This window comes from Pristiophorus japonicus, chromosome 8, assembly GCF_044704955.1.
Source record: "Pristiophorus japonicus isolate sPriJap1 chromosome 8, sPriJap1.hap1, whole genome shotgun sequence".
NCBI lineage: Eukaryota > Metazoa > Chordata > Chondrichthyes > Pristiophoridae > Pristiophorus > Pristiophorus japonicus.
The window spans coordinates 111,042,271-111,059,879 of record NC_091984.1 but is presented as its reverse complement, the minus strand read 5'-3'; positions in this window follow the sequence as shown (position 1 = coordinate 111,059,879).

The following is a 17,609-nucleotide window of genomic DNA, read 5'->3' as shown; positions in this document are numbered from 1 at the left end:
AGCAACCCTCCTGCCCAGAAACTCAACTTCAGGAGCTAAGAGCACACATTTAGACTTCTTGAGTCGCAGACCTACCCGGTCCAGTCGGCGTAGCACCTCCTCCAGGTTGTGGACGTGTTCCTCGGTGTCTCGACCCGTGATGAGGATGTCGTCCTGGAATACGATCGTTCCAGGAATGGATTTAAGCAGGCTTTCCATGTTTCTTTGAGAAATCGCGGACGTTGATCGAATGTCAAACGGGCACCTGTTATAAACGAACAGTCCCTTGTGCGTGGTGATGATGGTCAGTAATTTAGATTCGTCGGCCATTTCCTGGGTCATATCGGGTGAAGTGAGGTCCAACTTGTTGAACAGCTTGCCGCCTGCCAGCGTGGCGAAGAGGTCCTCCGCTCTCGGGAGCGGGTATTGAACTTGTAGGGACACCCGATTGATGGTGGCCTTGTAGTCACCACAGATCCTGACAGAGCCATCCGCTTTTAGGACGGGAATGATGGGGCTAGCCCAGTCACTGAATTCAACAGGTGAGATGATGCCCTCTCTCAACAGCCGGTCCAATTCGCTCTCGATCTTTTCTCGCATCACACATGGCACCGCTCTGGCTTTGTGGTGCACTGGCCTGGCGTCCGGGGTGATGTGTATCACTACTTTAGTGCCTTTGAAAGTCCCGATGCCAGGTTGGAATAGTGAATCGAATTGTTGTAGGACGTGTGAGCATGAACTTCGCTCCACAGATGACATTGTGTGAAGATCCCCCCATTTCCAGTTCATCTCAGCTAACCAGCTCCTTCCCAACAGTGCGGGGCCATTGCCCGGGACAATCCAGAGCAGCAACCGATTCACTAACCCATTGTGTGTGACAGCCAACATTGCACTGCCTAGCACCGGAATGATTTCTTTAGTGTAAGTCTGTAATTGTGTCTTAATACATGCTAATTTGGGTTTACTGGCTTTAAGTGGCCATAGCTTCTCAAATTGCTGAACGCCCATGAGTGACTGGCTGGCCCCAGTGTCCAGTTCCATGTGTACTGGGATACTGTTTAATAAAACCCTCATCAGCATTGGTGGCGTTTTGGTGTATGAACTGTGAATATTCGCCACATGGACCCGCTGAACCTCGGCATCCATCGATTTGCCCCAAAAGTCATCCTGCCTCAAAGAACCCTCTTCTGGGCCATCCATCTCATATATTAGTCTGGTTGCAGACTTTCTGCACATTCGGGCTAAGTGGCCACTGAGATTGCAGTTCCTGCAGGCAAACTATTGAAATCTGCAAGATCTAGCTGAGTGTTTTCCCCCACACCTCCAGCATGAGTTAACGTTTCCATTGTTGGGAACAAAGGGACTATGGCCAGGCATTCCGCACTGACTGTCCCTTTGACTGCTCTTAAGTACCCTATTAGTGGGTGTCAATGGCCCCATCCCGGGCCGCATTGTCCACTGTGATGGCGTGAATGTCCGTTCAGCCTGCCATTGTCTCTGTTGAAGTCCTACTCTGGGGTCTATTACTGCCTGGGGAGTGTCGGACTGCCCCTGCCTGCCTGCGGGGCTCTGAGTCGCATTGATGATGTTGACTCCCTGATCCATCACCGCGTTTGAGGCAGAATTGCGCGCGTATATTATTTTCGTCTCTTCCTCCCCCGCCATGAAAGTTTGAGCTATCAACGCCGCCGCTTCCAAGGTCAAATCCTTGGTCTCAATTAATTTGCGGAAAATTCCCACATGACCGATGCCCTCGATAAAGAAGTCCCTTAGCATCTCACCCCTGCAGGCGTCTGTGAACTTACAGAGGCTGGCCAAACGCCGGAGGTCCGCTACGAAGTCCAGTATGCTCTGTCCTTCACGACGTCGGTGGGTGTAGAATCTGTGTCGGGCCATATGTATGCTACTTGCCGGTTTGAGGTGCTCCCCGATCAATTTGCTAAGTTCTTCAAAGGTTTTGTCCATGGCTTTTCGGGTGCCAGTAAGTCCTTCATGAGCGCGTAAGTCTTTGGTCCGCAGCTGGTCAAAAGATGAGCCCTTCGCTTGTCGGCCGCTGCATCCCCCAGCCATTCTTTCGTAACAAAGCTTTGCTGAAGCCTCGCAACAAAATCGTCCCAGTCTTCCCCAACACAGTACCGTTCCTCTGTGCTACCGGTGGCCATTCTCATAGGTCGTTTCTCGTCGCCAATGTAAAGTCCTTACTCTACAGTATGAAACCACACGAGGCACATTCTGGGGATAAGGTCACTCTGTGACCTTAACTCTTCATTCACAGGACTCCAAAGACGATGACCCTGCGTGGGACCTCCCTTTTTATACCTGTGTGATCAGGTAATGAGTGTCTCCCACAAGTTCACCCCTTGTGGTCAAGGTGTGCATCTAGGTTGAGTCTATATAGTAATACAGTGGTGTTACATTGTGGTTACACACATGACAGTCTGCATACTGTGGCTCGATGACAGAGGTTGGAGTGGCCTTGGACCTGGCCTGGAGACGACGAAGGTTGAACAGCTTCCCACTGGTTCTGTAGTTTAGTTCCTCACCAGCAGGGAGCTTGTCAACTATGAGGTGGAGCATGGCAGCGAGGAAGATTGAGAAGAGGGTTGGGGCGATGATGCAGCCCTGCTTGACCCCGGTCTGGACGTGGATTGGGTCTGTGATGGAGCCGTTGTTAAAGATCACGACCTGCATGTCGTCGTGGAGCAGGCGGAGGATGGTGACATACTTTTGGGGGCATCCGAAACGGAAGAGGACCCTCACGATTGTCAGTGTCAAAAGCCTTTGTAAGGTCGAAGAAAGCCATGCATAAGGCACTGTTCCCTGCATTTTCCCTGCAGCTGTTGCGCTGCAAAAATCATGTCCGTTGTGTCCCGGAGGAGACAAAATCCGCACTGCGACTCCGGGAGGAGCTCCTTGGCATCGGGTAGAAGACGGTTGAGGAGGACTCTAGCGATGACTTTCCCAATGGCTGATAGCAGGGAGATTCCTCTGTAGTTGCCGCAGTCGGACTTGTCCCCTTTTTTAAAGATGGTCACGATCACTGCATCTCTAAGATCTCTCGGCATGCTCTCCTCCCTCCAGATGAGAGAGATGAGGTCGTGTATTCGCGCCAGCAGTGCCTCTCCGCCATACTTCAGTGCCTCAGCAGGGATAGGCCATTTACCTGCCCTGTGCGCGGGAGAGATTCGTGCATTCACCTAACCTGTGGGCACATCAGCTTGATCACACTGGCGCGTGACTGTCGCGATGTTCCCACTGTGGGAAGGGCTTTAAAAGCTTCTGGCAGCTGAAGAGACACCAGAGAAAGGCCGTTCACCTGCTGCATGCTTGGGGCGGCCGTCGGGGTAGCAGCTCCCTCGGGAGCTCCCTCGCTAAACAGGTCTTCGGCAACTCTCCACCCTCAACCTCCCCACTCCCACTGTCTAAACTTCCCCAAGTCTCAGCCCTAGCCCTAACACACCCTAATAGGGGGTCTTAAATACTTAAATCCCCACTCTAACCCGAACTCCGCGAATCCCAAAAGTTTGGGCCTATCTCAGGCCTCCCACCACACCACACATCGGCGACTCGACGCGACTTGGGCCTCCCAGCTGGACCTCCTGCGGCGAACCGACATGACCTGGGCCTCCTGGCTTGACCCCCTGCGGTGACTGGACGACTCGACACAACTTGGGCCTCCCAGCTGGACCTCCTGCGGCAAACCAACATGACCTGTGCCTCCTGGCTTGACCCCCTGCGGCGACTTGACGACTCGACGCGACTTGGGCCTCCCGGCTGGACCTCTTGCGGCGAACCGATGCGACCTTGGCCTCCTGGCTTGACCCCCTGCGGCGACTCAGCGCGACTTGGGTCTCCCGGCTGGAGGTCCAGCGGCAACTGGGCGGCTGGACCTGGCTATCGGGCCTCCACCTCCTCCTCCCACCACCCCCCGCCCCCCCCGGCCCCCCACCATCTGGACCTCTCCATCCCCACTGATGGTCTGGCCTCTTCTCCTCCTCCAACATGTGGTGAGTACAATGGCTGTGATCCCCCTGCCCTCCCACTCTGAACCCCAGTGCACTACTGGCCCCACCAATACCTGCCCCCAACCAAGCCTTGGACCACCTACAATCAAGGGCGCTACCCAGCGCCGAGCCTGCAGCCAACACCTTGCCGTAGGCAATTAGGCTTATACAGCAGTGCCTGGTCTCCAGTCGGTCAGGACCACCTTGCCACTGGACGAAGACCTCGCTCAGCTAAGCCCGTGTGGTAGCCGGTGCGAAACGACCACCCCACATTAAAAGAACTTACGCATGGGCATTTTCCAATCCTCTAACATGAAGTTTGGACCTGGAACGTCAGGACCCTCATGGACAACGCCAATAGTAACTAATATGTCCTTACTATACAGTATAAATGCACACAAGGCCCATGCTCAAGAGAAGATCACTCTGTGACCAGTAACCTTTATTTGCTAGCACTCAAGTGATGAAGGTGGGTGGAGCTTCCCCTTTTATACCTGAAAGTCCAGGTTAGGAGTGTCTCCCACAAGTTCACCACCTCGTGGTCATTGTTCTTACAGTGTATAACTTAGGTCAGTTTATACATGGGTTACAATGATGGTTGAATACATGACATCACCTCCCCTGCAAAGTCTTATTGGGATCACAGGTTAATCTCTCTGGTGGTTTACGCTCCCTTGTAGAGCGCCTGAGTTGGGGCTCCGGTTATTGGGCGCTGGCCTGAGTGTCTGCTGTTTGTGGTGACTCAGGCCTGTCCGGACTGCCCACAGTGACTGGGCTCTCCTCCACTCGGTTCCGGTGTTCGGTCACCTGTGGTGGAGTGAACTCTACATCATGTTCTTCCTCTGCTTCTTCTATGGGATTGCTGAACCTCCTTTTTGTTTGATCCACATGTTTGCGGCAGATTTGTCCATTGGTAAGTTTACCTACCAGAATCCTACTCCTCTCTTTGGCAATCACAGTGCCTGTGAGCCATTTGGGCCCTGCAGTGTAGCTGAGGACAAATACAGGGTCATTGACATCGATATCTCGCTCCCTCGCATTCCTGTCATGGTAGTCACATTGTGACTGACGCCTGCTCTCGACAATTCCTTTCATGGTGGGGTGTACAAGGGATAACTTAGTTTTGAGCGTCCTTTTCATTAGCAGCTCTGTGGGTGGAACCCCTGTGAGCGAGTGTGGTCGGGATCTGTGATAAGTGACTTTGTAGGGAACCCACTTGCATTCTGAGCATCCCCTGTTTGATTATCTGCACTGCTCGTTCTGTCTGGCCGTTTGAGGCCGGCTTGAACGATGCCGTTCTGACATGGTTAATTCCATTGCCTGCCATGAAGTCCTGGAATTCAGTGCTTGTGAAGCACGGGCCATTGTCACTGACCAAGACATCCGGTAGACCATGGGCGGCGAACATTGCCCGTAGACTTTCTACCGTGGCAGAGGATGTGCTTGAATTTAAAATGTCACACTTGATCCATTTGGAGTAGGCATATACTACACCCAAAAACATGTTTCCCATGAAAGGACCTGTGTAGTCCACATGGATGTGTGATTATGGCTTGGCGGGCCAGGACCAGGGGCTAAGGGGGGGCTTTCCTGGGCGCATTGCCCAGCTGGGTACACATGTTGCAACTGCGAACACAAAGTTCCAGGTCTGCGTCTATCCCTGGCCACCAAAGTGTGACCTGGCAATTGCCTTCATCATGACAATGCCCGGGTGCTCATTGTGGAGTTCTCTGATGAACACCTCTCTGCCCATCTGGGGCATGACTACACAGTTTCCCCATAGTAGGCAATCGGCCTGAATCGAGAGTTCATCCCTGCTCCTGTGAAATGGTTCAAATTCCTCAGGGCATGCCCTGTACATGGCTGCCCAGTCCCCATTCAGGACACATTTCTTGAGTAAAGACAATAGCGGGTCTCAATTTAGCCAGACTTTAATCTGACGGGCTGTCACGGGTGAGCCTTCGCTTTCGAAAGCTTCAACAGCCATGACCATCTCAGTAGCATGCTCGGTAGCCCCCTCAGTGGTGGCTAGTGGGAGCCTGCTGAGTGCATCGGTGGAGTTTTCGGTGCCCGGTCTGTGCGAATTCTTTAGTCATAGGTGGCTAACGTGAGTGCCCACCTCTGTATGCGGGCTGATGCGTTAGCATTTATGGCCTTGTTGTCGGCCAAAAGGGATGTTAGGGGTTTGTGATCTGTCTCCAGCTCAAACTTCCTGCCAAACAGGTACTGGTGCATTTTCTTTACTGCATATACACATGCAAGCGCCTCCTTTTCTACCATCCCCTAGCCCCTTTCTGCCTGGGACAGACTTCTGGAGGCATAAGCTACCGGCTGTAACTGACCCTTGGCATTAACATGCTGCAACACACACCCGACATCATAGGACGTTGCATCGCATGTTAAAACAATTTTCTTACAATGGGTCGTATAGCGTTAACAGATTGTTGGAGCATAACAAATTGCGTGCTCTATCAAAAGCCCTTTCCTGGCTGTCCCCCCAAATCCATTCGGGACCTTTGCGTAGGAGCACGTGTAGCGGCTCTAGCAGCGTGCTCAATTTGGGAAGAAAGTTACCAAAATAGTTCAGGAGTCCAAGGAACGAATGCAGTTCCATCGTGTTACGGAGTCTGGGTGCTCTCTGGATCGCTTCCGTTTTGGAAGCAGTAGGTCTGATCCCGTCTGCTTCTACTCTCATCCCCAGGAATTCTACCTCTGGAGCTAGGAAGACGTACTTCGCCTTTTTCAGTCGCAGCCCTACCCGGTCTAGTCTGCGTAGCACCTCCTCCAGGTTGTGGAGGTGTTCTTCAGTATCGCAACCCGTGATGAGGATGTCGTCTTGAAAAACCACCGTCCCTGGAATCGACTTGAGGAGGCTTTCCATATTTCGTTGAAAGATCGCGGCAGCCGAACGAATCCCGAATGGGCATCTGTTGTACTCAAACGACCCCTTGTGTGTCATGATGGTGGTCAGCTTCTTTGATTCACTCGCCAGCTCCTGGGTCATGTAAGCTGAGGTCAGGTCCAATTTTGAAAAAAGTTTGCCACTGGATAGCGTCGCAAAGAGGTCCTCCGCTCTCTGTCGTGGGTACTGGTCTTGGAGTGACACCCAATTGATGGTAATCACCACATATCCTGACCGACCCATCCGCCTTGAGCACCGGCACAATCGGGCTCGCCCAGTCACTGAATTCGACTGGCGAGATGATCCCTTCCCTCAGCAGGCGGTCCAATTCGCCTTCTATCTTTTCCCGCATCACGTACGGCACTGCTCTGGCCTTGTGGTGTACTGGCCTGGCGTCCGGGTTTATGTCAATCACTACCTTGGTCCCCATGAAAGTGCTGATGCCGGGTTGAAATAATGAGTCAAATTTGTCCAGGACCTATGAGCATGATACTCACTCCACAGAAGAAATTGCATTGACATCGCCCCATTTCCAGTTCATAACAGCAAGCCAACTCCTTCCCAGTAGTGTGAGACCGTCCCCCGGGATAATCCAGAGTGGCAACCTGTTCTCCGAATCTTTGTGGGTCACGACTACTGTGGTGCTGCCTAGCACCGGAATGATTTCCTTTGTGTATGACCATAGCTCTGCGTCAATCCGCGATAATTTTGGCCTCCTGGCCTTGGACGCTCATAACTTTTCGATCTGTTTGATACTCATCAGGGACTGGCTGGCCCCTGTGTCTAGCTCCATTGATACTGGGATGCCATTGAGGAGCACTTTCATAATTATCGGTGGCGTCCTGGTGTATGAACTGTATATGTGCTCCACATGAACTCGCTGAACTTCAGCTTCCAGCGATTTCCCCCAGTGTACACTTGGCTGCGTAGGGCTTAAACCGGGCCCGTCCTCCTCGTACATCAGCCTGGCTGTAGGCTTCCTGCACATACGCACTAAATGACCGCTGACATTGCAATTTCTGCAGGTATATTGCTGATAACTGCAAACTCTGGCTGGGTGTTTGCCTCCACACCTCCAACATGAGACGTTGCTGGAAACAAAAGGTCCATTACCAGTCGATCATTTCTGACTGTCTCTGTAACTGTCCTTAAATGCACCATTGACAGGTGTTGATGGCCCCATTACTGGCCACATTGTCCCTTGCGATGGCATGAATCGCCGTTCAGTTAGCCATTGTCTCTGTTGAATTCCCCCTTTGGGTTTGGCTACATGCTGGGGCATGTCCGATTGCCCTTGTCTGCCTGGTGAATTGTGTGCCGCTTTAACAATGTTGACTCCCTGTCCATTTGCTACATTTGAGCCCAGCTTTTTGTCAAACATCATTCTGGTCTCTTCCTCCCCCGAGATAAAAGTCTGGGCCATCAAGGCCCCTGTTTCCTAGGTCAAGTCTTTGGTCTCAATCAGTTTCCTGAAAACCCCAGCGTGCCCGATGCCCTCAATAAAAATGTCTCGCAGCATCTCCGCTCTGCATGCATCTGGGAACTTACATAGGCTCGCCAGGCGCCGGAGATCTGCCACGAAGTCTGAAGCGCTTTGCCCTTCTTGCCGCCGGTGCATATAAAACCGGTGTCTCGCCATGTGCATGCTGCTCACCGGTTTAAGGTGTTCCCCGATCAACTTACTGAGCTCTTCAAATGTCTTGTCCGCCGGCTTCTCTGGCGCTAGAAGGTCCTTCATGAGGGAGTACGTCCTGGATCCATAAACCATCAGGAGATGAGCCCTGTGTTTGTCGGCCGACTCCTGTCCCAACCATTCCTTAGTGACGAAACTTTGCTGTAGTCTCTCAATGAAATCGTCCCAATCATCCCCAACACAATACCTCTTGTGTGTGCTGCTAGTGGCCATGCTCGTGTGGTTTAAGTTTCTCGTCACCAATAATATGTCCTTACTATACAGTATAAATGCACACGAGGCCCATACTTTAGAGAAGGTCACTCTGTGACCAGTAACCTTTATTTGCTAGCACTCAAGTGATGAAGGTGGGTGGAGCTTCCCCTTTTGTACCTGAAAGTCCAGGTTAGGAGTGTCTCCCACAAGTTCACCACCCTAGTGGTCATTGTTCTCACAGTGTATAACTTAGGTCAGTTTATACATGGGTTACAATGATGGTTGAATACATGACAGTAACAGACTGGAATGCCGCACCGCCATAGTTGCCTGGGAACTTAGACGCTTAGACATCAACATCGCCGCCCTAAGCGAGACCCGGCGGGCAGGGGAAGGCCAGCTCAAGGAACATGGTGGAGGTTACACCTTCTTCTGGAAAGGGAAACTAGAGGCAGAACTCCGCCTCCATTGAGTCGGCTTTGCCATCAAAAATGAGTTGGTCGACCGCCTCAAAGACTCCCCCAGCGGGGCTAATGAACGCCTGATGATGCTTCGACTCACCCTATCCCGGAACCAGTGCGCCACAGTCATCAGTGCTTACGCCCCAACACTCGATGCAACAGATGAGGCCAAAGAGGGTTTTTACTCCAACCTCGAAAAATCCCTGACCTGCGTCCCCACGGGTGACAAACTGATCCTCCTCTGGGGTGGCGTGATTGGCAGAGAGCGGGTGGGGAAAGCCAACTCCAGCGGTACCCTACTCCTGACAAAATGTCTAGAGCATGAACTTGTCATCACCAAAACCTTGTTCCGACAGAGGGACAAATACAAGGCATCGTGGCAACACCCTCGCTCCAAACACTGGCACATGCTCGACTATGTCATCGTCTGAGCCAGGGATCGCAAGGATGTGCGCATCACCCGTGCCATGACAGGAGCCAATGACAGCTGGACAGACCACCGCCTAATCCGATCCATCATTGACATCAACATAGCCCCAAAGTGAAGGGCGCAGCAGAAGCAGTGTCGCAAAAAAGTCAATGCCGGGGCACTTAAGGACCCAGCTAAGAGAACCCTTTACAGTCAGCGCCTCACAGCTAACCTGACGTGCCTTGTTGACCCCGAGACGCAGCATGTCCAAAGCGCTTGGTTTTCCCTCCAGGCCTCCATAACCAGTGCCTGCAAAGAGACGCTCGGTCACTCAACCAGGAAACATCAGGACTGGTTTGATGAAAATGATCAGGAGATTCAAGAGCTAATAGACTGCAAGCGCAGGGCAATTCTGAGCCTTAAACAGCAACCCAACTCGGGAGCAGCAAAGCAGCATTACAAGGTGATTACAGCGCTAAACACAACAAAAGCACCACTGCTATCAAAATCATCACAGACATCACATTTCATTCAACACATTCTGCATTGCAATGATTCTCATGAGGCAAGCATTATTTAGAGTACACTTTTTTCGCAATGATCTATCATATATTATTGTTCGGATATGAGTGGGTGTGGCATCTATTGACTTCGCATCACGCAATGGTGTATACTTTACTCACGTGGGATCACTTCAGGGTCTGCAGCTGCCTGCGTGGCCGTCCGGTGGTGGGTCCCCATGAGTGAGAGCACCCGCTCCTCGATGTCAATGAGGTCGCTGATGACTGGTGGCCCCCACCCGTTCGCCTCTGCTTGGCCCTATTCCTCGAAAGCTTCTTCTGTAAAAGGTAACAGGACGACATGGTATGAGATCACTGTGTGATATCATTTCTAGGTACTAGCATAGAGACTGATACAACACATAACCAACAGATGTAATCATGTTTATGATAATTATCATTCTTTACCTGAACACATACACCGTGACCGCAGGCTTTGAGTACAACATTCCTGGTAAAAGTGAAAGATCTCACATTTGATTATAGTCAATCATGACTCTTACAAATCAAATTATTTAAATATATAAGTACATGTAAATAAATGTAATACTTACTCTTGCAGATCCGACAAGTTCGTTGCAGCGCTTGCGGCATTGGTTGCCCTCACGCTCCTCGTTGGTCGCCGACGAGACCACCTCTGCTATCTCGGCCCACATCTTCTGGTAAACCTTTGGGGTGGGCTTCCCACGTCTTCCCTGGGTCAAATATCACCAGCATAACTCGACCTCCTGCATGAGGGAAGCATTTGCCTCGTCCGAGAACCTCCTCGCTCTTTTGCGTCCTCCAATGTGCTCTTCTCCCAGCTCACTGCTCTCGCCAGCGTCAGTCTCCACAGTGTGCTGTGTCACCTCCTCCATTCCCTCCATTATAGGCACCAACTTCGTGAAAATACCTGGCTGGTAACAGCTAACTTTTTTCGCACAATTTGCTATAAAGCTCGAAACTCTCCCTCCTACCTCCCAAAGCAGCCAAACAAGCACACACAACACCCACACATGCCTTCACTCCCTCTCTGCTCCCTCTCTCTCTGTCTCCTCTTATGCGCATGTAATGATGACCCCCGACCTCCTGAATTGCGGAAAACGAGTGTTGTCATGCCGTTGCTAAGGACGGCGATACTTTACGGCAGAAGGTCAGAGAGATTTAACGCTAAATTTTCAGGTCGCTCGCCGTAACGGCCAATTTTTAAAATGGAAACTAGGGGCTTTGAAAATGGGTGACAATCCGAAAACTCACATTTACCGCCCAGGCCGGAAATTACGCCCATTGTTGTGTGATATGCACAAAAGTGGAAAATCTAGTCCTGTATGTCTTGCTAGTTTACTCTCATTTTTTTTTCTCCCTTTTAACAATTTTTGTCATCCTTTGCTGGTTTGTAAAGCTTTCCCAATCTTCAGGCTTACAACTCTTCTTTGCAACATTACAAGCCTCTTCTTATAATCTAATACTATCCTTAACTTCTTTAGTTAGCCACGAATGGATCACTTTTCCCGTGGAGTTTTTATTTCTCAATGGAGCAGGCCTTTGTGATGGAGAGGAAATGAAGTTGGAAGTTCAGCTCGATGACAAATTGGACCCCAAGGTCGCAAATAGTTGGCTTCAACCTCAGACAATGGCCGCAGAAGGGGATGGAATCATTGGAGAGGAAGATGGAATCAGCGAGGGAATGGAGCTTGTCACCACTGTACACATGGAACCCGATGCCATGCCTAACACACGATCCTTAAAATTTCAATAATAATGCATCTTAGCCAACAAGAATTTGGTAAACAAAAGCAAAACATTGCAGAGGCTGGAAATCTGAAATAAAAACAGAAAATGCTGGAAATATTCAGCAGGTCAGGCAGCATCTGTGGAGTGAGAAACAGAGTTAATGGCCCTGAAATTCCGATATTCCCGGGCCCGTACGAAGTTTGTACGGACCTGGGAAGGCATCGGAGAAGCTGATATTTGGCGTGCAATGCGCATGCGCTGAAAACCGTTTTTTCCAATCTGTCAAGTTTCTGGTTTGACAGATCATCCGCAGATCGAGATCGAAGATATTTGTAAGTGCAAATTTCCGATATTTATGCATACAAATGTCCTCAAATATCTTGCGCCTGAAAAAGTAGGTGCATAGCCTACTTTTACAGGCGCAAGTGTTTTAAAAACACAAAAACATATAAAAATAAAGCTATGAAAACATATTTTATCATTAAAAATCCTCCCCACAATAGTAAGTTTATTTAAAAAAACATTTTAAAAAATCGGGAAAATATATATATTTTTAAGACATTAATTGTTGTATATGTAAGCACTCTAGTACGAGGTAAGGTATTGTATTTGAACTGTTGTGATCTTAGTCCTATTTATTGCAGCTCCTGAGTGAGGGTACAATGAGGTGAGCTCCCTTTTATACTTGGTTACCTGCAGTGTGCAGGTGCCCCTTCGATCTCCACCAGTCGCACCCTCTGGTTGTACAGGTATAGTGTATACAGTGTGAAGATACATTCAATGGTCTAATGTAACTGTACATATATTATATATACACAACATCCCCCTGAGTCTTGTGCCACTGGCCTTTGCACTGTGTGTTCTCGCCCTCGACTTGAGTGCCCAAAGCCCTTGCACTTTGACTGTGCTTGGGAATGGCTCTTTCCCTGTAGACCCCCAAATCCTTATTGCCACAACATTGGGAAATGGTCAGCAGTGGATGGTTGGAGGCTGTAGTGAGGGCTGTGGGTGTGGTCCATGGCTACATACATCTATTTCCACCCCCCACCCCCCCACTCCCCACCATACATAGACCATGTGTGTGGCTCAACATTTGCATTGGCGTACATGTACAGAGAATAAAAAATAGGATTAGTTATATCACTGTTTGGGTTCAGCATTTGTGGAACAAGTACATATTACAGGTAAGGTACATACGTGGTATCACAGTCTTGCCCCTGGGGTGTAGGTGCAGGTGGGTGAGGATACTATTCCAGAGCAACCGGACTATGTCCAAGCTGTCTGATGGTGATGCTGCGCCCCTGCCAGCTGGGTGGGCTCGGATTGCTCACCTGGCTGAGTCTCGGGGCCTTTGCCATTGCCTAGTGGTGGGCAGAGCCACAGGAATGTGTGGCCTCCCTGTCCTCCTTTGAGGGCTGCAGGGTCTCCCTGCTGCCCTTCAGCGGTGGTGGGAGTCTGGTCATCCCAGGTCCCATCGGGAGGGCTGGCCTCCTGCTCCCGGTGCTGGCCCTTGTGGCCAGAGGGGTAGGGCCGATCTGCGGCAGGGTGCCAGTGGTGGTGCCTGTGCCGGCCATTGATCGCTGGCCCTGCAGTGGGTATTCTGTGTGTGTGTGTGTGTGTGTGTGTGTGTGGCCACACTCCCTGGGGCATCACATTGGTCCCGGAGGCACAGGCTACATGATCGGGTAGCCCACTGAACCTGGGTGCTTCTCATGGGAGGTTGCCCTTAGTTTTGTCGGCGTACATGTAGAACCCGGCATCACACATCATTTCATCATTTACATTCATGATACATTGGCTCTGACCGTAATCAGCCAACTCGACATTGTTAGTTGTCTTTACAAATTCTCATTTGTCAATTACATCTCTTTCTTGTGTACTATCGGCATCGCTTTACAAGGTTACATTTAGATACTTGCATTTGTTAATTACATCTTTTTCATTAGTATCACCGACATCGCTGTACAAAGAGTGGAACTGTCCCTTTAATTGTGCTGGGTTGCCGGTCTCCTTTACGAGGGCCTTGCAATCTTTATCCCAATCCGGTTCGCTGCTCGGCATCACATGTTGCTCCCTCAACGCTGCCCCTCGCGGCCATCTTGATTTCAGGTGCTTCACCTCGTGTTGCGGGCGCCATCTTCTTTCTCTCCACAAGGTAGGCTGCAGTGATCCTTTTCTCCCCAGGTTCTGCCACGGAAGCCGGGAATTTACCTTCTGCGCTGATTTTCTTCCTTCGGAGTCCTGCCACTGAAGCCCGGAAGGTGAGGTCTGGTCGTTTGGGTTGGATCATCTCGCCGTTGAGTTGTCCAGTCTGTGCCGTCGCCGCGCAGTCGAGTTGGATGGTAGAATCTTCAGGTGCTGTGATGGATCTAAGTTTGGGGCCGCATAGGACGTCAATCGCCGGGGCCTGGAGGCTTTCCCCGCTCCAACAGATTTGGATTTGTTTCATCCATCTTCTTCCCAGCAGCGTTGGACCATCACCAGCAACGATCCACAAAGGTAACTTGTGTATCGCGCCACCATGGGACACCTGGACACTCACGCTGCCAACGACTGGGATGGTGTATTTTGTGTAAGTGAGCAGCTTCACCTGGATCGGGAGCATTTTAGGTCGTTCGGCGGGATTGTCCCAGAGTTTCTCGAAGGCCGCCTGATTCATCAGCGATTGGCTCGCCTCTGTGTCGACCTCCATCAAGACTGGAACACCGTTGATTTCGACTTCCATTTTTAACAGGGAACTCTCGGTGGAGCAGGTAAACACTCCGTACACCTCTTCCTGGGGCTGAGCTGCCTCATAGACTCTCTCTTCGTCTTCATCAGCGCTGGAGCCCGGGTGATCGGCCAACTCTTCAGCGACTCGGTGAGTAAAATTTTTTCTGCACATTCGCTGGAGATGACCTTTAGTATTACAGCCTTTGCAAATATAGTGTCTGTATCAGCACTGGTGGGCCCTGTGGTTTCTTCCACAGCGCCAGCATGGGGCTGGCCGGTTGGCTCCATGTGGTGGACTCAGGTTTACAGGACTCGGGGTAGCGGTGTTGCCTCTGAAAGGCACCATTCGGTTCACGGTACTTGCCGGGTTAGAGTCCTGGGGGTGAATCATCATCCTCTTGGAATCGCAGGCCAAGATCATGAATGCCTGGTTCACTTTAATTGCCTTCTGCAGGGTGACCGTAGTGTCCGCAGAGAGCAGCTTGTGGAGGAGGCCCTCGTGGCCGATTCCAATAACAAAGCTGTCCCTCAGTGCTTCGGTGAGGTGGTCACCAAAATCACATGATGCAGCCAATCGTCTCAGGTCTGCAGCATATTTTGCGATTTCTTGGCCTTCGGGCCGCCTGTGGGTGTAGAACCGGTGTCTGGCTGTGAGGATGCTCTCTTTAGGTTTGAGCTGTTCCTGTTTCATTGTTACGAGCTCTGCGTACGTTTTGGTTGTCATCTTTGCTGGGGCTCGCATGTCCCTGACGAGGCCATAGATGCGATTATCAGCCAGCGAGGTCGGGTTGTCTCCTACGAGATCATTTGCAATGAAAAAGCATTCAAGCCTTTCCACAAAGGCATCCCAATTTTCCCCATCAGCGAATTGTTGAAAGTTGCTAAGGTTAGCCATTTTGCACGTGGAAATTCGTAATCTCGTCACCAGTTATACGTGTAAGTACTCTAGTAATGACTCCACGAGGTATGGTATTGTACTTGAACTGTTGTGACCTTAGTCCATTTATTGCAGCTCCACAATGAGGTGAGCTCCCTTTTATACTTGGTTACCTGCAGTGTGCAGGTGACCCTTCGGTCTCCACCAGTAGCACCCTCTGGTGGAGGTATAGTGTATACAGTGTGAAGATACAAGCAGTGGTCTAATGTAACTGTATGTACATCATACATACACAACATTAATAGCTTTAATTTAAATGAATGTAGTGTATATTTTCTATTTTTTATTAATGTTTTGGGTGTTTGGGGCTGTTTCTCAATCATCTTATTATGAATGAGTATATACTTTACCTGATTGGCTGCCCAGCTCCAGGCCTGTGCACGTCCCGACGTGCATGCACTGCGACGCGCAGTCAGTGGAGGCCTCAGCATCGGAAAGTCGAATGTGGGCAGCAGATTAAGGTAGGTGCGAATTTTTTCTCTACAATGCCCACGGGAAGGCCAAAACGGAATGTCAGGGCCTATGTTTCAGGTTGATGACCTTTCATAAGAATCTGAGGAAACCAGCTCTAAATCTTAAATCTATAAAGAGAACATTTATTTCATACAAAACATATTTGAGGAAAAATAGCAAGAATTATAAAAGTGTAACATATTTGCCACATAGAAAGCCAGCCAGTTGTTTCTGGTACTTCTCTAACACATACACAATTTTGCAAAGTAGATTTAATTGTAGTTAGTTGCTTTATATTCTTACTGTTTTCACATGCAGTAACAATTTTTGAGTGTACTTATTAAATTATATATAATACACAATAATGCCAAAGTTATTGCAGTCTAGTAGCATTCGAAAAGCAATGACATTTACATTTGATTAACCAATGAGACACATGTTCTAATTATCTCTACATCAGGAAAGAACATTAATTACATCAGGTGGTAAGTGATGTGGTATTTTAAAAAAATGCATAGTTGCCCATAATTATCACTTTAATATATGTACAATATGTGATTTGAATTGCCCATAATTTCCTTTCTTTGGGTACAGAATAATTTTCAAAGGGGCAATTGAGCCCAAATCACTGATTCTGTCCCTTGTAATACTAATAAATCTAAAGTTAGAAGGTCTGCAGTTGCTGCATATCCATTTCCACTTGAAAATATGAAGCTGCAATGCACAGCTTCACAACCACTTTCAGAGATCATTACTTAGCACCTATAAAAAAAAGTTGGACATTAATATATTTGAAATGTTTAACATGAGAAGATGGCATACTAATTAACTGGGTACACTATAAAGTCCTTAATAGTAGAGCAATTAGTTAGACAAAGAGTAGTCAGGCCTAGATTTTCTGCTCGACTTATGCTGTCTGCCACCGCTGCCCCCTCCCCCCCACCTCCCCTCCCCCCTCCCCACCACACCCCGCGTAACTGGGCTGGGAAAGACAGCGGAAGATATGTTGGTTCCCCACTCACCCCCACCACTTCTAGATATCCTGCTGGAAGTGACAGTCAATGAACGATTAGTGTGCTACTGTATTATTATAATAAAATGTATATGAGCAGAATACAGTACTTGATATTGTCCAGTCAGTTACAACATAACAAGGGGTGTCTGTTTATCCCTGGCATCCAGAAGTGCCATGGAGCGGTGCTGGGGCTATTAAAAATGTTAATCGCTAAAAGCCTAGGAGTGATCGGTTACAAAGACTTTGACGCCAGATTCCAAAGATAATTTTAAAAAAAATTTATACTGGCACACTTATCCTTAGGCTCCATTCCAGGCAGAATTCCTCAGCAGAGGGCAGGGAGCCTGCCAGAAGTATCCAAATAATCATACGGCTGGAAAAGTGGCTTAGGGTCAGGGGTGTATCTTTGGGGGATGTAGGAAGGGACAAACCCAATCTGCTAAAGTGGAAATCTAGCCAATTAATATGGTGCTGTATCTACTTAAGCTGAGGTTCTTTTGAACCACAATTTGATGTGAATTTTGTTAATTTTGTAGCTCAAGACCCAGCCAGCTTGTGTAGAAACTGTGAACTTAC